This window comes from Macrobrachium rosenbergii, chromosome 23 (assembly GCF_040412425.1).
Source record: "Macrobrachium rosenbergii isolate ZJJX-2024 chromosome 23, ASM4041242v1, whole genome shotgun sequence".
Classification (NCBI taxonomy): domain Eukaryota; kingdom Metazoa; phylum Arthropoda; class Malacostraca; order Decapoda; family Palaemonidae; genus Macrobrachium; species Macrobrachium rosenbergii.
In genome coordinates, this window is record NC_089763.1 from 9,643,897 (window position 1) to 9,667,067 (window position 23,171).

Here is a 23,171-nt window from a genome sequence, read left to right on the forward strand (position 1 = left end):
GGCAGTCCCTGGGTTACAGTAAACCCCCCGTATTCGCGCTTATGATTCACGGACTCATGCATTCGTGGGTTTCTCTGTGCAACATATCTAGCCATTATTCGCGGAAAATTCGCCCATTCGCGGTATTTTTCACTGAGAAATATTCAGTAATTACTGTATTTTCATATAATTTTCATGACTAAATGCACTTTTTATGATAAAACTATTAAAATACTCAGGTTTAAGCATTTTTAGAGGGTTTTTCTTGTGTTTAAACTATCAAAATGGGCAGTTCTAAGTGTTTTTGGGGGGGGTTTTAAGTATTCGCGGATTTTAGCTATTCGCGAGGGGGGGTACGCATCCCCCGCGAATACAGGGGGGTTCACTGTACACCGATCTTGGTTTATGGCATTCTGGCTCGATGGCGCTTGGTTCACAGCACCGTTAACCTGATTTTACGGTACTGTACCTGGGTTTACAGCGCTGTAACCCTGTTTTACAGCGCCATAAGGTGCCTTAAGCGCCATTTGTTCCCATTATTATTATGATATTCTGGTTTACGTTTTTTTGGTTACAGCGTGCCATCAGGAATGGAACCCCCACCATAAGCCGGGAACTGCCTGTAATGCATGTTTTTTCACATATAAAGTAATGATAGAAGCCCTTGAATTTAGTAAGGTAAGAACTACTCATGTTTTTTCACAAGCCCACATAGAGAGGGTTGGAGTCAGTAAGGGCATCCATCCATATAACATCTGCCAAAACAAATAATGAGCTGTCCACTGAGTGTTAGAAATGCATAGGAGAGTCTCATCAAAAGCAGCAACCCTGACTAAGGATTAAGCTGAGAAGAGTAGGTCTATCTTATGTACATTTTGTGTTCATTTTGTATATACTATATCATCATTATTCTTTCTTACAGCTAATAGGAGTTCACTGCAGTCATGCAGGTGGATATGACCCCTTCCCAGGATTCTTCAAGAATTTTATCATCAATATCGACAGGACAGATTCCTTACCACCTCTTGTTGGGGTAACTTTTGATCTACATGAAGAAGGTAATTGTTTCCATGGCAACAGCTCCTTATGTATGTGCAAACATTGGTTTTTGCTTCTTTATATTAATTGGTTTTTGGTTGTTTCCTCCTTTTTTGCTTAATTTCCAGTGGGATTAAACAATGAAGAAGCAGTCTTTATGTGTTTTTTTTTTGTCTTAGATGACTTTCAGGCTAACAGTGCAAACATTGTAGTGTTATATTTCAAGGTACTGTAATGATTTTGGGTTGGAAATATGCTGATCCATGATTTAAGAACAATTTGCAAATTGTTGGAAGTGTCTTAGGTGACAGTGTCCTTTGCAAGCCTACAAAGAAAGGCACTAAGTGCATCAGGATGCCCATACTCTGTTTGTCAAGTTGACAGTTGGGCAGTTTGTGTAAAGTGTCACTAATTCAGACTCCAAGCACCAAAGATGATGATGATTTCAGAAAAGAATAGGAAGGCCAACCCTTGATCAATTAAAAGCAGATCTGATTTTAACACTGACAAAGTGACAGTTTTACATTATTATTTCGTGCCTCCAGATATGTTCATCAGGCATGTTTTAATGATAGGTTCAGAAGACCTGCAGAAAAAAAGCTTCTCATTTTTCAGTGTCTCCCTACATCAGTGACAAGCCCTTAACCCACTTGGTTCTGTTAGCTCCTGCTGGCTAGATTCCTGAATATTTGGGGCTGATGGCTGCCAGGTCAAATTAGGGACAGCAGTGGACTACAATTCCTTATTGCCTTTCAAACATCAAAGTATTGTTGACTTTTTAATTTCCATTTGTAGTTGCATTAGAATAGTTTTGTATTAGATTCATGTCCATAGCAAGTGGGTTTTTCAAGTCACATGCAGTTATGCTTTAAGGGGGATCATCATTATTTCAGTGTTGGCAGTGATTAAAATACAGTTTATGTTGTAAACTGTTTGTAATAATAAGTTTTTTTTTACCTATAAGTTTTTTTTTTTTACCTCATGTTTGCTACCAATATCACATGCTTTAGTAATGTTTTATGTTCTGTGTTGCAGTAACTGAGTATCATATGGTGTGCTTGAGTGGTAATGTGTGTTGAGTTTTTGATTTATGCATTAATATTCACTTGACTTTTTCATTTTCTTCTAGGTCATTTAGATGTGGAATGCACCCTTTGGAGCAAGACATCACCAGTAAACCCATTTCGCAAAGTGTATTTCAAGATTGGGAAGCGATGTTAAAGGTAAATTATTCTTGTGGGTATAAAAACAGAGCCTTTTGTATAGGATTATCCTTTTACTTAACAACTACTTTGCATAATATGGCGTGTGCAGTCATGTGTAAATTATTGTTTTTGCATTGTCTAAAATCTCAGACGCAACTAAAATGTGGTAAGATTGTCAGTGCACCTCTTACGGTGCACTGTAGGCATTACTTAGGTTCATTGCAGCATCCCTTCAGCCCTAGCTTCAACCCTTTTCATTCATTTTACTGTACTTCTGTTTATATTCTCTCTCTTCCATCCTGCTTTCTTCCCTCTCCTAACAATTGATTCATAATGCAGTTGTGAAGTGTTCCTCCTGTTACACCTTTCAAACCTTCTTACGGTCTATTTCCATTTCAGAGCTGAATGACTTCATAGGTCCCAGCCTTTGGCCTAAATTCTATTCTTCTTCTAACTTGCTACTTGAAGTGGTCACCATAACTGCTTCCACAGCCTATGACAGTAGTTTTAATAGGCTCAGCAGTTCAAACAAAATTTTCAAAATAAAAATATAAATTACAGTTTCATTTGAATTTTTTTTAGGCTATGTTTAAACTGCCTGTATGCTGCAGCAATGATGTATAGGCATAAGAAAAAAAACTAAGGCATCTTAGATGCAACTAGTATCAACATCAAGTCCTATGCCACAGTTTTTTAAAATAACTAAGAATGTTATTTTCTTAAACGTCCTTCGGCTTGATTTTGGTGCATAATTGATTCATAAGGTAACCTGAAGTGCAAGAATATGTAGATAACTTCATGGGCTTTCCTGCCATAAATTGTTAATACAGAGATGTGAATATTAAGTGTAATGTATTTTTAGCAAGAAGAGAAAATTTAACACCTAGGCCTAAGAGCAAAATCTTGGTTGCATCACACCCAGGCCACACCCACCCGTCAACAATGGGAGATGCGTTTTAACCACGATAATACTTCTCGAATTCATGTGTTTATATTTTTCAGCTCTGAAGCATCAACATAATCAAATAGGACAGTTTAAAATTTTATGGTTGCATTTCAAGCAGTATCATGATGTTGCGAAAACTTTTTTCCTGAGTCCAGCCCCGTGTCAGCCGGTGAAATTTCATACTAACACGAATTTCTAGGTATAAATTGCTAGATATACCAGAGAAAAAAGAGCTTTCAGGAATGCTGGGGTTACTACCCCCAGATCGAGCGTCTTCCCTAAGGAAGACGTCGGTATAACCAAGGGTGAGTGAAAGGATCACAACCACAGAGCTACACTCGATAGATATCCCTATGTCAAAACCCCCGGAAGAGAGCGGTGAGCCGTTACAGCTCCCACACACAGGCGCCCGCCAGACCGGCGACACCAGCGCCACCTACTTCATTCCATTTTCTAGCACGTGACTGATACCCTCAGAAATTTTGTGCTTGTGCCTTTTTGGTGTTTTTCAACTGTTTCGACATGTCTTCAAGCAGTTTTACCATCTCCAAGTTAAGTACCATCTTATTGTGGGGTTTTTTCGATAAGTTTGGCTGCATTTGTCCCTTTTTTCACAATTATGAGATTGTTGTTATGACGCCACGGCGTCCCCTAGCCAGCCATGTCGATCAGTGGGAGGCGACCCCTTCAGTTTTTCTGTCGGGTTGTCTCTTTGTCGTTATATTCTTATCTGTTCCCCCGGATCTCTTCCTGGCGGTGTTTCCTGCGGTGGTTCCATTGGAGTTTTGTTCAAATTTTCTATGAACCCATACGAGTCCCTATAGGGTCCCCGTCATACCCCGCTTAGGTCTCCCCCCAGGTTGAGTTCCTAGTTGGTATTAATTAATTACTATTATTATTATTATATTTTGGCGTTGGTGCTTTTTATATATAAAATTTGTTACCGCTTCGGGGTAGCGGCAGCTTTAGGACTAGCCGCTCCTCCGAGGTAGGCTACGCACCTCGCATGAGCACATTATTCTTAGAAATTATTCTTAGAATTATTCTTATGTTTATTGTGTGATGGTTTTTATTTTATGTCGTGTGGGGGTTTTTCTCCCTTGCCTATCATGTTAGGCTCGTTTTGCTTCCTTGTCCTCTCGCCCCCCTCATAGGTTGGGTGTGGAGTGGTTCATCGGGTCGAGGGAGTTTTGTTGCTGTTTCCTCTGTGGCCGTTTTGGGGGTGGCAGAGTGAGCCCCTTTGTTCTCCCCCTTCTTTTCGAAGGAGTAGAGTTCATTGGGTGTGCCTCCTCTAGGCTATTCGCCTTTTTCCCCCCTTTTCGGTCCTGGTTGGTTCTCGGCACAGAATTTCTCTCCCTGTTTTCCCTTCCTCCACCCTTCCCTTACTCCTTCCGTTAGCCTAGGCTAGGCCTAAGCTCGGGTATTCATCTAGGCTTTGCCTAGTCAGGAGTTGGGCATTGAGTTCTTGGTCGCATCCCTTCCCTGAGGAGTAGGCTTGTCCTACCAAGCTCATATTATATTCTTGGCGTGGCGTGTGCTTGCAGTCGAGCGGGTGAATCATTTTCCCTTGTCTCCTGTTTTCACTCTCATAGCCTACTCCTCTTCCCTACCCCACCACCCCCCCCCCCCCTCATCCCTACCAGCTCTTGCCCTACATGTGCGGGTGACGCTAGATGGCGTTTTCTCCGAGTTGGGGACTCCCTCTGGTGGAGAGATTCGCTCCGTCCCAGAACTAGTCCCCGGCAGCGCTGTGTTTGTTTTGATGTTTCGTTTACCTCTCTCCGATTCGAGCGGTTTCGAACATTCTCTCCTTGACCTTATTCACTCTCCGTCGGGTTGCTTTGCTGGGTTGTTGACGCCTGCTCCGGCTTATGTTATACTTGGCCTATCATGACGGGCACCTCACCCACCTTGTTTCACTGGCGGGGAGGTTCGAGAGAGGGGGAGTGAATGAGAAAGAAGGGATACCTCCGGTCTCCGGAGTGGATTTCTCATTTTTACCATCACTTGTATATTATATTACTTGTATATTATATATTATATATTATCTGGCGGAGTGAGCATCTCACTCCGCCACTATACTTATTTTTTATGTTTATTGAGTCCGGTGCTCCACCCTGGGGTTCCGCCGTCTTTTTTGCTGGCAGCCCTTGTGGTGGGTCCCTGTTGTCTCAAACTTTTCATTCCGCCGGAGTATTCCGGGGACTGGAAGTATCTTGCCTTCCACTCTGTTTAATTTATAGCTTGGTGGTCTCGTCCCTGACGAGGGGGTTTTCTCTCCACCGGAGCATTCCGGTAGTAAGCTGAAATACCCTGGCCTTCCAGCTTTAGGGTACTTAGAGTGGTAGGTTCATGTACTTTTTACACTTACAGACTGTTCGTTGTGAGGAGCCGGGGTGCACCGCTTCTCTCCAGCAGCCCTATGGACACATGGTGTGCCGGGCCCACGCTGGCTGTGCGTTCTGGTTAGATGACCTAATTGTCTGGCACCCCGACGGCTGTGAGGTTTGCTTCACTCTGTGCGCTGGCATCCAGGACGAGTCGGTAAGATATAGCTTTTTCTTATTACGTTCTTCATATCGATGTAGTGCTTATATGGTTTTCGAACCTTCTTTCCGTTCAACCCTAATTGTCTGTTCTCTTACAGGCGGACGAGTCCTCCAAGAAGACTTCTCTTGAGTCTCTCCGCGCTTGGGTGGCTGGGTTCGGGAGGAACGTTCCGTCGGGGAAGCCTTATGTCCTCGACGCGAAGTTGAGGGACCTGCTTTACCCTGGCGCCCGGGTGGCGGCTGCGGTTCCGGAAGAACTGGCCACCCCTATCATCCAGCAGATCCGGGATGCGACCCAGCCACCCCAAGAGGACATCCTGTACGCGGAGGTATCGGAGGACGTCGCCGCGTTAGACTTGGACCTGGAACCAATGAATACGGAACAGTACCAGGTGGTAGGTAGCGAGGAAAGTGAGGTTGCGGGGGCGGGCCTCCTTTTTGACTCCCCATCTTCCTCTGTTTCTTCGTTTACAGGTTTTGTAAAGTCTTCCACCTTGGGTGACAGGGCTCCATCAGCTGTCCCCAAGCTGAAGCTGAAAGATTTCATGGAAGGCGAAGGGCTTTAAGTCCTCGTCTTCCAGGAAAGCTTCGCCTTTCCCCCCGTCGAAGGCTAAGGTCTCCGTACCTGTAGCCTCCGGGAGCAAACCTGGTACCTCCGGCAAAGGCGCGAGTAAGAGGGCATCAAAACCAAGCCCTCCTCGCCAGCCTGCCTTTGATCCAGAGGCGTTTGCAAACCAGTTATTCGAGAGGTTCTCGGCGGAGGTTGAGTCTAAGTTTACGAAGATCTCCGAAAAACTTACCAGCCATGATAACATACTGGCGGGAATGGCTCGCCCTGGCGGAGTCGAACCGCAGTATGCCATTCCTGATACGGCTGATCTCCCTCCTTTTGACGTCGGGAACCCTTGGCGTTTTGCCCTCCGTGCTATTCAACACGAGGGTACTTTGACTGTGGAAGGTCTTGGCACGAGACGGTTGGAGGAACTTGAGTTCTTTCCTGCCGATCTCCTGCCCCCGTATCCAGGCTTCGTTAGGCTGACAGAAGAAGCCTGGGTACGCTCAGACAAGGTCCCTAGAGAGACAGTGATCTTCCCTAGGGACCAAGCTCAGTCGGCTCTCCTGCGCACTCTGACGGAGTGGCAGGCAGACAATACAAAACTTACACCTTTCAAGGGCAACTATACCATGTTCGCCCTGGGTGATAAGTTGCCGACTCCTTGCCTGAACAAAGTGGCTCTGGCTACGGCTCGAGCGTGCTTTGACGGCAATCCCTTTGCCTCAACTAAGGGACAGACTCCACATCCCTGGTATTCCCAGGGGTGAGGAGTTCTGGATTGACGCTCCGTCCACTTTTACTGTGGGAAAGCTGGACGCTTACTGTGCGTCAACCCAATTCAGCGAGCAGCTTCCTAAGCTCCCGGAAGCCCTGCTGAAGGCGGAATTTGAGGCCCGGACTAGGCTAGCCCGGTCATTGAACTCCGTCTGCCTCACAGAAGCGACTGCCGTCTCCTGTGCAGACGAGCCCTTCTTTCAGGTCTTGGCTTAATCCCTGTTAGCAGGGTTTCAGACAGACCTGTTCGATTTCATGATGGCTAAGCTCGAGTGCAGTAAGTTCATCTTTGCCGAAGCCACCATACGTCATGAGCCTAACAAGCTCATGAAGAGCTCGATCTGGGGCCCTAACCTCTTCCCAGAAGAAGTAGCCACTGTACTCAGGGAGGCTACAAGAGCTAACCAGTCTTCGCTCTCGCTGGGGTATCTCAGCCTATAAGCGTAAGACCCCAGAATCTGGCGGCCCCCAGACTAAAGGTGGTAAACGGTTCAGGAGACACAAGAGGCCTCATCATCAGACGGTAGTTCAAGCCGTCCCGGTCTCGGCAGTTGCACAGCCCTCCACCTCGAAAGCTCATCCCCAACAATATGTGCTGGTCCGACCAGCCCATTCCCTTGCTGCACCCTCGTACGTTGCTTCACCAGCGTACAACCCTACCTATGAAGGCCGTGGGTTCTTTCACGGCCTTAATAGGAGCGCAAGGGGGGGGAAGAGGTCGGGCCCCTTATAGAGGCAAGCCCAACACCGCCCCAAGAGGTAAACCTCGACGTGGTAGAGGGAACAAACCTGCTCCCTCCCACTGAGAACAATCAGGTAGGTGGTCGCCTGTATTGGTTCAGAGACCAGTGGTCCTTCAGCCCTTGGGCACACAGCATTGTGTCCAAAGGTCTAGGATGGAGCTGGACCAAAGACCCCCCTTCCCTGATCAGGTTTTACCAGCCACCCTTAAGAGTCCTACAGGACTACGTGGCGGAATTGCTCAACAAGCGAGCAATAAAGAAAGTAAGGCACCTAAAGTTTCAAGGCAGGTTGTTCACTGTTCCCAAGAAAGACTCCGATCAGCAAAGAGTTTTCCTGGATCTGTCGCGTCTAAATCATTACATAAAATGCGACAAATTTCGCATGCTTACGGTAGCACAGGTACGGACTCTAACTCCGCGTGGAGCCGTCACCATCTCTATCGATCTTTCAGACGCTTACTATCACGTCCCGGTTGCGCGGAGCTTCTCTCCGTTCTTGGGTTTCAGACTCGGGAATCAAGCCTACTCCTTCAGGGTCATGCCTTTCGGTCTAAATATTGCACCCAGGATATTTACAAAGCTGGCGGACACGGTAGTTCAGCAACTCCGGTCCCGAGGATATCCCTAGCAGCGTACCTAGACGATTGGATAATTTGGGCTCCAACAGTTCTAGAATGTCGGAAGGCCACGGCCACGGTCATCAACTTCCTGAGTCGTTAGGTTTCATCTGACTCCGAGTCCCGGTTTCAGTGGCTGGGTCTCCAGTGGGATCTGTCCTCTTACACGTTATCCCTCCCCGCCTCCCAAGCGGAAGGAGATAGCTTCCTTACCAGGAAATTCCTGAAAGACAAAACAGCATCCCGCCGGGCCCAAGAAAGAATCCTCGGTTCTCTTCAATTTGCCTCAGTGACGGACCTGCTCTTAAAAGCAAAATTAAAAGACATAAACAGAGTGTGGCGGAGTCGAGCCAATGTCAAGCTCAGAGACAAGGTCTCCTCCATTCCCCGGATTTTAAAGGCGAGACTGCGGCCTTGGTCCACAGTCAGTGGCCTGTCCAAGACAGTTCCACTCCAGTTTCCCCCTCCGGCGCTGGTAGTTCACACGGACGCCTCATTAAGCGGCTGGGGAGGGTATTCGCCAAAACAAAAAGTACAAGGAACGTGGTCCACAATGTTTCAACGGTTCCATATAAACACCTTGGAAGCTATGGCGGTATTTCTAACCTTAAAGAAAATCCGCCCCCCCAGCCGGATTCATATCAGGCTGGTGTTGGACAGCGCCGTGGTAGTTCATTGCATCAACAGGGCGGCTCCAAATCAGGTCGAGTGAACCAGGTTATGGTAGCTATTTTCTCCCTGGCGAACAAGCACAGCTGGCATCTGTCAGCCACCCACCTAGCGGGGTGCGGAACGTGGTAGCGGATTCCTGTCAGGACCACTCCGTTGGAGACGGAGTGGTCTCTGGACGGAGAGTCATTCAATTGGATTTGCCGCCGGGTTCCGGGTCTCCAAGTGGATCTGTTCGCGACGGAGAGCAACTTCAAGCTTCCCTGTTATGTGGCTCCGAACCTGGATCCCCAAGTGTACGCCACGGACGCAATGACCATAGACTGGAACAATTGGGAGAAGATTTATCTGTTTCCCCCAATAAATTTGCTGTTGAAAGTACTGCACAAACTCAGGTCATTCAAAGGTCAACCAGCCCTGGTAGCCCCCCACTGGCCGAAGAGCAATTGGTTCCCTCTTCTTCAGGAACTGGGGTTGCGGTCTTGGATTCCCAATCCCAAACTGACCCAAACAGTACAAACGAAGACTGTGTCAGCTTCCTCAAGAATTCAGAATGCCCTAGTTTTATGGACTTTATAAAGTTCGCAGCTCAAAAGGAGCAAACATTGACCCGTTAACACTCTGTTTTTAGAATCAGACAAGAGAGATTCTACTCTCAGACAATATGACTCAGCAGTCAAGAAATTGGCCTCCTTTTGAAGACATCTGAAGCCCAAACCATGACTACTAACCTAGCAGTTACCTTCTTTAGATCATTGTTTGAAAAAGGCCTTGCCCCGGCCACTATTACCACAGCTAAGTCAGCCCTGAAGAAGGTATTCTTATATGGTTTCAAAATTGACCTTACAGAATCCTACTTTTCATCTATTCCTAGAGCATGCGCTCGTCTGAGACCCGTATCACGCCCACAGTCTGTTACATGGTTCCTCAATGATGTTCTTAAGTTAGCATCCGAGATTGACAACTCTCAATGCTCTTATTTGGATCTGTTAAGAAAAACTTTATTTCTGATTAGCTTGGCTTCAGGTGCCAGAATCTCAGAGCTGTCGGCTCTCTCTAGAGGTGATGATTTTGTTAGTTTCCTCCCGACCGAGAAGCCCTCCTTTCTCCTGATCATAGATTTTTAGCCAAAAATGAGGACCCTCAAGACAGGTGGTCTCCTTGGAAGGTGGTGCCCTTCCACAGGACCAGTCCTTATGCCCAGTCTATACCTTAAAGTCTTACCTTTTAAGAACTCCACAGTGTAAGTCGGGTCCTCTTTTTATCAGGGAGAAAGGTGGTACTCTATCGTTAAATGCAATAAGGCAACAAATTTTGTATTTCATTAAACAAGCTAACCCGATTCAGTTCCTAAGGTTCATGATATTCACAAGCAGTAGCTACTTCCACTAATTACTTTCATAATATGGATTTTTCAGAACTTACCAAATACACGGGTTGGAAATCACCTCTAGTGTTTAAACGCCATTATTTAAAATCTCTCAAAGCCCTGAAATTTTCTACAGTGGCTGTAGGGAGTGTCATTTCCCCACCTTAATTAACCATCATCCTTTATCCTTCCCCTACCCCCCCGCCCGCCTGCCTCATTTACTTCTCTGCTTGCCCCTCTGGTTGATCATGCCTCACTGCCTTGCTCCTCATATTGATATTATTATTGTCTTTTTTATATTTGGAAACTGTAATTTGACATGTTATGATTCTGGATTGTCTTTGGGGTACTGGGCTGTTTTTATTTTGCTCCATGTACCCCATATATATATATTTTCTCATGTTGTAGATGTCTCTCTTGTGTTTAGTTATAAGTTTATATTTACTCCTTAATCTTAAGTATTTTTGAATGTATTTTGCCTTAATAGTCTTAAGTATTTTTGATGTATTGCCCTGCCATGTTGTTTGGTGTATTGACTTTCTACTCTAATTTTAAGGTTGTATTACTGTACTTTTCGTATTAATATTCATTTTTTCATGTGAGAGATATCCTCATTAAAGCCATTTTCATAGCTTGTGTTTTTCTTCAGATTACCTTGTTTCCTCGTAGTTTGCAGTCTTGGCATGATTCTCTATCACAATTTCACCGGCTGACACGGGGCTGGACTCAGAAAAGGGATTTTGACAAAGGAAAAATCTATTTCTGAGGAAGGCCCCATGTCACCCGGTGACCCTCCCAGAAGTGGCTTCCGCTCCCCCCCTACTTGCACATGCCAAGCCTGGGGATGGTGCTAGCCTGGAATGAAGTAGGTGGCGCTGGTGTCGCCGGTCTGGCGGGCGCCTGTGCGTATGGGCTGTAACGGCTCACCGCTCTCTTCCGGGGTTTTGACATAGGGATATCTATCGAGTGTAGCTCTGTGGTTGTGATCCTTTCACTCACCCTTGGTTATACCGACGTCTTCCTTAGGAAGACGCTGATCTGGGGTAGTAACCCCAGCATTCCTGAAAGCTCTTTTTCTCTGGTATATCTAGCAATTTACACCTAGAAATTCGTGTTAGTATGGAATTTCACCGGGTGACACGGGCCTTCCTTAGAAATAGATTTTCCTTTGTCAAAATCCCTTTCTGAGTTCAGTCCCGTGTCAGCCGGTGAAATTCCATAACAGCACGAATTTCTAGGTATAACAATGCTTGATATACCAGAGAAAAAGAGCTTTCAGGAAAGCTGGGGTTACTACCCCAGTCGACCGCCTTTTAGAAGACGTCGGTATAATGAAGGGTGAGTGAAATACCACTACCACGGAAATATACTCGAAAGATCTCTCCTTATCAAAACCCCGAAAAGAGCGGTGAGCAGTTACAGCTCCCACACTCAACACCTGCCAGGACGGCGACACCAGCGCCACCTACTTCATTCCATTTTCTAGCACGTGTTACGTTTGCTTTTTTGTGTGCTCATCCCTATTTTGGATTTATTTTTCTTCATCTACGATGGCTTGAGCACCTTTTCCATCTCTAAGTTAAGTACCATCTTCTTGTGGGGCTTTTGATCTATTGTTGGCTGTTTTGGTCTCGTATTTTTATAAATATTGGGATCTTCGTATGACGCCACGGCGTCCCCTATCAGCCATGGCGATGCGCGAGGCGACTCCTTCTGTTCTTTTCGGTTGGAGTTTTCTCCCAGTCGCTATATATATTTAGATTTTTGCCCTTGTATTCCTTCCTGGTGGTTCCGTGCGGTGGCTCTCCCTCCACTTTAGTTTTTGTTTTGCATAGGGAGTTGCCCCATCCTGTACCCCCCCCCACCAGGTCGGGTTCCTTTCATTTAGTCTCATAGGCTATTATGTTATTCTTGAAGATGGTGCTCTTAATTTGGGTTAATGTTTTTAGTTTTATTTGTTTTTGGTTGTGTAGTTTGCCTCTGATGAGCCTAATAAATATTTTGAATTACTCTCGAGGTAGGCTACACTTCCTGTGAACGTAATTTTATTTTCTTGTTTTTGTATGATGGTCGTAGTGTAGGCTCCATCCCTTGCCCTGGGTGCGGAGATCAGGTTGAGGGAGTTTTGTTGCTGTTCCTCAGGGTTCGTTTGTGGGTCAGAGTGAGCCCCTTAGTCCTCTTCCCCCAATTTCGGAGGAATCGAGTTCTTTGGACGTGTTCCTCTAGGCTAGTAGCCTTCTTATCCCCTGCTCGTTCCCTGCTGGCTCTCGGCACAAAAATTTCTCTCCCTGTTGGTTACTCCTCTCCTTTTGCACCCCTCTCCCTCCTAACCTATGCTAGGTTTGGATTTTTAGGCTACGCCTAGGAGATGTTGGGCTTTGGGCTGTGTAGCTCCCTGGAGTAGGCTTCCTTCCAAGTTCCTTGGGAAGGAAGGTTGCAGTTGAGCGGGTATCATGTTCTCCTTGTCTCCTCTCCCTTCTGGTAGCCTACTCCTCTCCACTACCCCCTCAGCCTTGCGACTCGTGCAGGTGACGCTAGATGGCGTTTTCTCCGAGTCAGGACTTCTCCTATTGGTTGAAAGATTCTCTCCCTCCCATGTCGTCCCCAGCTTCGCTGTGGTGGGGTGGGTGGTTCTGTTTGCTCGAGCGTGTTCGGATCCTGTCTCGCCTCTCGTCTCCCCCATCGGGCTCACGAAGTTTGGGTTTAGGTGTGGCCCGCCCTATGTATATTATGAACATTGTTCCTTTACCCATTCGCTTCTCCGGGAGATAGGTGTGAGATGGTTCCATGTAATGCTAGCATACAGACCCCGGAGGGTTACCATCATTAGTAATTTTGTTTATTGTTGTTATTATTATTATTATTCTGTTTTACCATATACGTGATTCCGGTCCCACACCTGGGGGCTCCGCCGTTAATTTTCTGGCAGCCCTTATGGTTGGTTCCTGGTTTCTCGTTCCTTCATTCCCCGGAGTCCTCCGGGGTATGAATCCTTAAACTTCCGCTCGATGCATTTAAAGCTTATTGGCCCATTTTAAATTGGTAGTTCTTCTACACCGGAGTATTCCGGTTGTAGTTGAGTTTCCCCGGCCTTGCCGGCTTTATTTTGCTTAGAGTGTGAGGTTCATGTACTGTTACCTTTACAGACTGTTCGTTGTGAGGAGCCGGGGTGTACCGCCTCCCTTCAACAACCCTACGGGCACGTAGTGTGCCGGACCCACGCGGGTTGTGCGGTCCGGCTAGACGACCTGGTTGTTTGGCACCCCGATGGCTGTGAGGTTTGCTTCGCTCTCTCCTCAACCATCCAAGACGGGTCGGTAAGTGAAAGTCTTCTTTCCTCCGGTCCATGCTCCTCATACGTTACGTTGGTTATATCTTCCGTCGGTCTTTGCATTCCTGACTAACCACAGGTTTCCTTGCAGGCGGATGAAAATTCCAAGAAGTCTGCCTTGGAATCCCTCCGGGCCTGGGTGGCTGGGTTCGGCAGAAATGTTCCGTCGGGAAGCCCTACGCCCTCGACGCCAGGTTGAGGGACCTGCTTTACCCGGCGCACGGGTGGCTGCAGCAGTTCCGGAAGAACTTGCCACCCCTATTATCCAGCAGATCCTCGATGAGACCCAGCCACCTCAAGTGGACATTTTGTACGCCGAGGTCTCGGAGGATGTTGCCGCACTAAATCTCGACTTGGAACCTATGAATACGGAGCAGGACCAGGTGGTAAGTGGAGAGGTAAGTGAGGAGGTTGGGGCGGGCCCCTCTTTGTTTAACTCCCTGATTCATCTATGTCATCTTTTTTCAGGTTTTGTGAAGTCTTCTTCTTTGGGTGATAGAGCTCCGTCTGCTATCCCCAAGTTGAAGACTTCATGGAAGGCGAGGGCTATAAGTCCTCGACTTCTAAGAAGGCATTGCCCTTCCCCGTCGAAGGCTAAGGTCCCAGGACCGGTAGCCTCCGGGAGTAAGTCTAGCTCCTCTGGCAAGGCGCGAGTAAGAGGGCGCAAAACCAAGCCCTCCTCCCCAGCCTCTTTTTGATGCACAAGCCCTGGCCACTGAACTGTACAAACAGTTCACGAGGATCTAGACTCGAGATTTGAGAAGATCTCAGAAAAGTTTGCCACTTATGACAGTGTACTGGAAGGTTTGGCTCACGAACCTAAAGCCGAACCGCAGTACTCTATCCCCGACACTGCGGACCTCCCGCCGTTTGATGTCGGAAACCCTTGGCGGTTCACTCCGGGCCATCCAACATGATGGCAAACTCACCTTAGACGGTCTGGGCACGAGACGGTTGGAGGAGTTGGAGTTCTTCCCCCCCGATCTCTTGCCCCCTTATCCTGGCTTCGTGAGGCTTACCGAAGAAGCCTGGATTCAGTCAGACAAGGTTCCTAGGGAAACTGTCATCATCCCTAGAGACCAAGCCCAGTCGGCTCTCCTGCGCACTCTGACGGAGTGGCAGGCAGTGAACACAAAATTGACCCCTTTCAAGGGCAATTTCACGATGTTCACCCTAGGTGAAGATCTTCCCACTCCTTGTATGGACAAAATTGCTCTGGCCACGACCCGAGCATGCCTCGATGGGAACCCCTTTCCTCAATTGAGGGAAACAGACCCTACTTCCCTGGTATTCCCAGGAAGTAACGAGTTCTGGTGGATGCCCGTCCACTTTCACTGTAGGCAAGCTGGACCCTCTTTGCGCTTCCACGCAGTTTAGCGAGCAACTCCTAAGCTGCCGGAATCATTGTTAAAGGCGGAGTTTGAGACCCGGACTAAGTTAGCCCGGTCCTTGAGCTCCGGCTGTCTTACTGAGGCTACTGCCGCCTCCGGCTCGGACGAGCCCTTTTTCCAGGTCCTGGCTAAGTCTTTCCTGGCAACCTTCCAGTTAGACTTGCATGAGTTTGTTATGGCTAGGCTGGAATGTAGAAAATTTATTTTTGCTGACGCTACAATCCGCCACGAGCCTAACAAGCTCATTAAAAGTTCAATCTGGGGACCTAACCTCTTCCCTGAAGGAGAGGTTACATCCGTCATGTCCGAAGCTACACGGGCCAATCAGAGTCTTCGCGCTCGGTGGGGAATTCCCACTTATAAGCGCAAGACCCCAGAATCGGCCGGCCCCCAGACGAGAGGAGGAAAAGGTTCAGGAGACATAAGAGGCCTCATCAGGCGATGGTTCAAGCCGTCCCGGTCTCGGCAGTGGCCCAGCCATCTACCTCTAAGTCCCAACCCCAGCAGTATGTGTCGGTTCAACCAGCTGCACCCTCCTATGTATCCTCACCAGCATACAACCCTACATATGAAGGCCGTGGATTTTTCACGGCCTCAACAGGGTGGCAAGGGGGAGGAAGGGGCAAGGCCCCCACAGAGGAAAATCTAACACCACCCCAAGGGGAGAGGACGTGGTAGAGGGAACAAACCCGCTCCCTCCCACTGAGAAAACGCAGGTAGGCGGTCGCCTGTATTGGTTCAGGGACCAATGGACCTTCAGCCCTTGGGCACACAGCATTGTGTCCAAGGGACTGGGGTGGAGCTGGATCAAGAATCCTCCCCTCCAAACAGATTTTACCAGCCACCCACATCAATCCTACAGGATTATGTAAAAGGATTGCTCAACAAACGAGCAATAAAGAAAGCAAGGCACCTAAAATTTCAAGGCAGGCTATTCACTGTTCCCAAAAAAGGCTCCGATCAGCTAAGAGTGATCCTGGATCTGTCGCGTCTAAATCTCTACATAAAATGCGACAAGTTTCGCATGCTTACGGTAGCTCAGGTCCGGACTCTACTTCCGCGTGGAGCCGTCACCACCTCTATCGATCTTTCAGACGCTTATTATCACGTCCCAGTTGCGCGGAACTTCTCTCAGTTCCTTGGTTTCAGACTCGGGAACCAAGCCTACTCCTTCAGGGTCATGCCCTTCGGTCTGAACATTGCACCCAGGATATTCACCAAGCTGGCGGATACGGTAGTACAGCAGCTCCGGTCCCAAGGAATCTCCCTAGCAGCGTACCTGGACGACTGGATAATCTGGGCTCCAACTGTGCCGGAGTGTCAGAAAGCCACGTCCATAGTCACCAATTTCCTAGAGTCATTGGGTTTTCAGCTGAACAGGGAGAAGTCCCGCCTGACTCCGGAGTCTCGGTTTCAATGGCTGGGTCTTCAGTGGGACCTGTCCTCCCACACTTTGTCTCTTCCTCCTTCCAAGAGGAAAGAGATAGCGTCTCTCACCAGGAGGTTTCTCAAAAATCAGTCAGCATCCCGCTGGTCCCAGGAAAGGGTCCTCGGGTCTCTCCAATTTGCTTCAGTAACAGACCTGCTCTTGAAAGCCAAGTTAAAGGACATAAACAGGGTGTGGCGGAGCCGAGCAAACACCAAGCTCAGGGACAGGGTCTCCTCGATCCCTCGGATCTTAAAGACAAGGCTGCGGCCTTGGACCACAGTCAAGGGCCTGTCCAAAACAGTCCCACTTCAGTTTCCCCCTCCGGCACTAGTTATCCACACAGACGCTTCTCTAAGCGGCTGGGGGGGATATTCACCAAAACAAAAAGTACAGGGAACGTGGTCCACAATGTTTCAGCAGTTCCATATAAACACCCTGGAAGCCATGGCGGTCTTTCTGACGCTGAAGAAAATCCGCCCTCCCAATCGGATTCATATCAGGTTGGTGTTAGACAGCGCAGTGGTGGTTCATTGCATCAACAGGGGCGGCTCCAAATCAGGTCGAGTAAAACCAAGTAATGGTAGCTATCTTCTCTCCTGGCGAACAAGCACGGTTGGCACCTGTCAGCCACCCACCTGGCAGGTGTCCGAACGTGGTGGCGGATTCCCTGTCCAGGACTACTCCGTTGGAGACGGAGTGGTCCCTGGACGCGGAATCTTTTCAGTGGATTTGCCGCCGGGTCCCGGGACTCCAAGTGGATATGTTCGCAACAGAGAGCAACTTCAAGCTCCCCTGTTACGTAGCCCCCAACCTGGACCCTCAGGCGTTCGCCACAGACGCAATGACAGTAGATTGGAACAATTGGGAGAGAATTTATCTGTTCCCTCCAATAAATTTGCTGCTGAAAGTTTTACACAAACTACGGACATTCAAAGGTCAACCAGCTCTGGTAGCCCCCTATTGGCCGAAGAGCAATTGGTTCCCTCTCCTTCAGGAACTGGGCTTGCAGAGTCTTCGGATCCCCAAGCCCATTCTGACCCAGACAGTACAAACCAAGACTGTGTCAGCTTCCTCAAGGATTCAAGATGCCCTAGCTTTATGGACTTTATAAAGTTCGCAGCTCAAAAAGGAGCAAACATTGACCCTGTCAACTCTCTGTTTTTAGAATCAGATAAAAGAGATTCTACTATTAGGCAATATGACTCAGCAGTCAAGAAGTTAGCCTCCTTCCTGAAAGCTTCTGAAGCCAAAATTATGACGACTAATTTAGGAGTTTCCTTCTTTAGGTCACTGTTTGAGAAAGGCCTGGCTCCGCCACTATTACCACAATCAAGTCGGCATTGAAGAAAGTATTTCTTTACGGCTTTAAAATTGACCTTACAGATTCTTATTTTTCATCCATCCCCAGAGCATGCGCTCGTCTGAGACCAGTATCACGTCCACATTCGTTACTTGGTTTCTCAATGACGTCCTTAAATTAGCGTCAGAGTTGGATAACTTAAATTGCTCTTATCAAGATCTGTTAAGGAAAACCTTATTTTTACTTAGTTTGGCTTCAGGTGCTAGAATTTCAGAGCTGTCAGCTCTCACTAGAGGTGATAATTTTGTTAATTTTCCCATCCGGAGAAGTCCTCCTCTCCCCTGACCCTAGTTTTTTAGCTAAAAACGAAGACCCACAGGACAGGTGGTCTCCTGGAAGGTGGTGCCCTTCCTCAAGATCAATCTTTATGTCCAGTCCATACACTTAAATCTTATCTCTCAAGAACTCCACAGAGTAAGTCGGGTCCTCTTTTTATCAGGGAGAAAGGTGGTACTCTTTCCCTTAATGGTATAAGACAACAGATTCTGTATTTCATTAAACAAGCCAACCCAGACTCAGTTCCTAAAGTTCATGATGTTCGAGCAGTGGCTACTTCTACTAATTATTTTCATAATATGGACTTCTCAGAGTTATCAAAATATACGGGTTGGAAGTCACCTCTAGTGTTTAAACGCCACTATTTAAAATCACTCAAGCCCTGAAATATTCTACTGTAGCAGTGGGAAGTGTCATCTCCCACATTAAATAATTATATCCTTTCCTTTTCCCCGCCCGCCTACCTCATTTGCTTCTCTGCTTGTTTTCCCTGGTAGTTTTTGCCTCACTGCCTAGCTCTTCATATTGATACGTTTGTATTTTATGATGGAAAACTGTAACCTGATTAGCCATAATTGTTTCGTTCTACGGGTACTGGACTGTTTTTGTTGGCTCCACGCACTCGGATAATTGCGTGTGTTATTTTCATTAGTCTTGCCTCTTACATGTTTAAGCCTAAGTTTACATATATAGTTTTAAAAGTTGTTTTTCTTGTTCTGTGCACATTTCATGTTTCACTACTTTTAAGTAATTTTAAGATTTTTGAGGTTTTCCCCATCAGTCAGGAGACCTCCAGTGTTTTGTAGTGTTAAGTTTTTTGGTGTGCCTTAAAATTAAGTTGCCTTACTTTTACGTATTCTTGCTTCATGGAAGAGATTCTTTAATTAAAATTATTTTCGTTACAATTTTGCCTTTTCTTCAGGTTACCCCCTTGTTTTCCAGTAGTAGCAGTCTTGGCATGATTCTCTATCACTATTTCACCGGCTGACACGGGACTGAACTCAGAAAAGGGATTTTGACAGAGGAAAATCTATTTCTGAGGAAGGTCCCGTGTCACCCGTGACCCTCCCTGTCTAGTCTAGTACTCCTCCCCTTTTGGCACATGCCAAGTCTGGGGTTAGTGCTAGCATGGAATGAAGTAGGTGGCGCTGGTGTCGCCGTCCTGGCGGGTGTTGAGTGTGGAGCTGTAACGGCTCACCGCTCTTTCGGGGTTTTGATAAGAGAGATCTTTCGAGTATATTTCGTGGTAGTGGTATTTCACTCACCCTTCATTATACCGACGTCTTCTAAAAGACGGTCGACTGGGGGTAGTAACCCCAGCTTTCCTGAAAGCTCTTTTTCTCTGGTATATCTAGCATTGTTATACCTAGAAATTCGTGCTGTAATGGAATTTCACCGGGTGACACGGGACCTTCCTCAGAAATAGATTTTTCCTCTGTCAAAATCCCTTTATTTTTTCTTAACATTTTAGCTTTGAAGCTAGGTTTGATAAAGAAATTTTTGTCGAACGCATCGGAGCTGGCTGAATGAATGTTTTGAACATGTTTTGACACTTTTTCCAAAATTTGGCTATACATGATATATTCTTATAATTTTGATATATATATGATAGATTTTACTGTTATGAAACCCACTTTGGCCTTATATTATAAAATAAATGTGTTTTTGCATTCAAATAAGAGATAAATAAGCAAGATGTTAGTTGCCAGTTAATGAATTTTAAACTAAACAATATGCAGTAATGTAGTATCACTTATGAGTATGGCTGTACACTTGCCAGGAAAACTGAAGAAAGTTTTCTGAAATCTTTGGACACATTTGTTCAGTAATGCGACATCTAGCAACTCTAGAAAGGGTACAGAGCTTTATGTCTTATCATCTTTGTTGTTTGCTTGATTTTCCATAACTTTAAATCATAAAAATTCTACAGAAGCTCTAAAACCATTGATATTTAAATGCGGCAATTTACTCAGTATTTTTGTTCAAGTCGTATTTGTAGTGACGGTTCAAAGTAAAATACCAATCATTCTTTTGCAGAACTTACCCTGTAAGTCTACTCATGAATGACGTTGACACCATATGAAATAAAATGCATGCATAATAGGAAACGAGATCTTAAATAATGAATGAAAATGTTTAAAATTTAGGCAATGTCCAAGGAAAATTGTGAGGAACAATAAAGGAATCAATGCAAGCTATGATGAGAGAGAGAGAGAGAGAGAGAGAGAGAGAGAGAGAGAGAGAGAGAGAGAGAGAGAGAGAGAGAGAGAGCCATAGCATTGGTGGTGGACTTGTGATAGGAAAAGGGTAGAGTGATGGGTCAGTGGCAGAGCGGTTGGTAGGGCGCACTGGAACGTTAATGAGAGGCCACCTTTTTGCTCAGTTCGCTTCCCCTAATAGGTTGGTTCAAGATAAAATCCAAAAATGAGATTATTGAGCTTTAATTTGAAAGTGTTTATACCTAAATTAATAACGTACAGGTTTGTTTTCTTTAGTGATTGATTCAGATTTCATAAATGCGTAACATGTTATCAAGACAAATTAATTTAATGACTGGCAGGGGTTAGTTATCGAGGCAGTGCACTGTTCCACGTCGGTAGGTTCGAATTACCAGAAGCACGAGGCACAATTAAAATAAGGCACCGATTATCTTAAGTACAACTAATCTGGTTCACCAAAAGACCAAATTGTGGAGATTTCTTGAACTCCTATGAGGCTAGGCTCCTTAGGTTAACGAGTCTCCCAATAATGCAGATAATGTACGTGAGGAACCCAATTTAAGAATTGATATAGGTATGTATATCTTAATTGCCTAGTATTAAGGGATAACTGGTTCAAAACACCATCTTAGTTATATAGTTATGAGGACATAGTAATTCAAAATGCTTAATTGAAGGCACTTTCATAGACTATTACGATTATAGTTATTGCAACAAATCAGCATTAAATGACAATATAATTACAGTATTCACAACAATAAATGGCAGTGCAATTACTGTATTCACAAAAACCAAAAAAGGATACGTAAATTTGGATCAGCACGTGCCTGGCATGCCTTGTCAGTGACCCAGAGTGAGATACTCCCTTTTATTATTGTTCTTTTCCTAGTAATTTGTAACCTCTGGTTTCCATAGCCAGTACTACGTACTGATAAATTGCATATGTGCTCCTGGCACAAGTGTTTATAGTGCCCCAAATGGCACTGAGCCATTGCTGTCAAGTACCATGGCAACACCTAACAAAGCCCACAAATACTTTCATTGTATTGCGTCCTCAAGGTATATTAACTGCATGAACTTGTGACTAAAAGTTTTACTAGTAAGTGTATGGAGTATTCTAAGTGTAACAATATTAACCTCATGATGTTAGGTTCAATTTGTAATAATCTAGCTATTTTATATTTGTTAAATGCTGTTTACTTGTAATTCTTAGAAGGTAAAATTATTACTGTTGACAGCAGTGTAAATTAATTCTGTAACATAAAGTAAAAGTCATAAGTGATATCTTTTGTTTTTAAATGACTGACATTTAGCAGAAGTATATTTTAGAATAATGTGCCCAAAGACTGTGATGAGTGAAATTATTGCCTGTTGCAATAATGTAACTTTAGCCATTTCAACCCGACTAAGGGTGTAAATGCCATCAAGGTGGGGGAGGTGTTAAGAGTATTTCCTCATATGCCATCTTACATGCAGTAAGTCAAAGGAAAAAGGACTAAGCAATCAATTAATTCAATTTAGTATGATTCACTGTAGGCAAATTCACCTCTAAAACTTCTCTCACCACTGCCTTTGGTGGGAAAACCACTTGAATCTCTTTCTTGTCCAAAGTGCTGTCAGAAATTCCTTAATTCCGAGTGCGGACCTGATCAGAGCCAATTGTCGCCCAAGGCAGGTCAGCTGGTGGACTGAACACGTGCGTTCCGACATTTCGAAATTGCAGCCACGCTGATCTCAACGCCACCTAGGAAGAGAAAATGTAATTCCCAAGACTATAAAGGGCCTGGGAGAGAGATGCTCACTCTTAGAATTGGTCGGGCGGCCACGGAGGACAGAATTCCGTCCCTTGCTCCATTAAACTGCCTGTTTCCAACACGTGGCTGGCAGTATCCAAAGTAACTTAATTCACTTGCCCTCCCTCTCACTGGCCCCTCATAAGAAGAGAACTTCAGCTCCTAAGAAAGGTAAAGTATCAGGATTTAAGGTTTTTTGTCAACCACGTTCCCTATTCACCTTCAGTGACTTTCGTTTCTTTTCATAGTGCAATATACCTACAGTGAGACGTGTATTACTTTTTATATTTTGTGCTGTTTAAATTGCAAAGCACTTACAAGAAGTGAAACGTAATCTTATGATATTTTTGTCACTGGAATCAAGTTCAGTCTAGGCATCCTCTATGCAGTTCCTCGATTCCTTCATTACAGCGCTAGTTTGGTTGAGTGACCATAAGTGTTTCAATTGCAGATGAGGAGTATTCAGCTGGCTGTGGATCTGCGTATCATCTTGTGTTCATAGTGGCTACCACTACCTCATTTTCAATGCCCTTTGAAGCGGGCAACCCATTGTATTCCCTCCAGGAAATTCCCCGTCGTTTGCTCTTGCCCTATTACACCAAAATTACGCTACCATTCCTCTAATGTGTTTTCTTTTGTAAATATAATGAATCAAGTTAAACCCCAGAGTTTATGTAATCACTCCCCTCTTGAATTAGGCCTTCAGCCATATTTTGTTGTTTGTAATTTTAGCTGTCTCAAGGGTCTGGCAGAGTCCAGATTTTTGCGGTAATTAAGGTAAGTTGCATATCATCCTAGTATACCCCATTTATCTAGCAAGACCCCAGCTTTAAAATTACAAATATATATATATAATTATATATATATATATATATATATATATATATATATATATATATATATATATATATATATATATATATATAT

At 45.6% G+C, this 23,171-nt stretch overlaps 1 long non-coding RNA gene across 1 annotated transcript in view; it reads left to right on the forward strand.

Moving 5' to 3' along the window:
* The first annotated feature begins 875 nt into the window (after nt 1–875).
* Nucleotides 876–23,171, forward strand: part of LOC136851250 (uncharacterized) — a 97,979-nt gene continuing 75,683 nt past the window's right edge. The window contains exons 1-2 of the long non-coding RNA XR_010856828.1: nt 876–1,037; nt 2,147–2,240. This is a non-coding gene — a long non-coding RNA (uncharacterized lncRNA). The remainder of the gene's footprint in view (nt 1,038–2,146; nt 2,241–23,171) is intronic.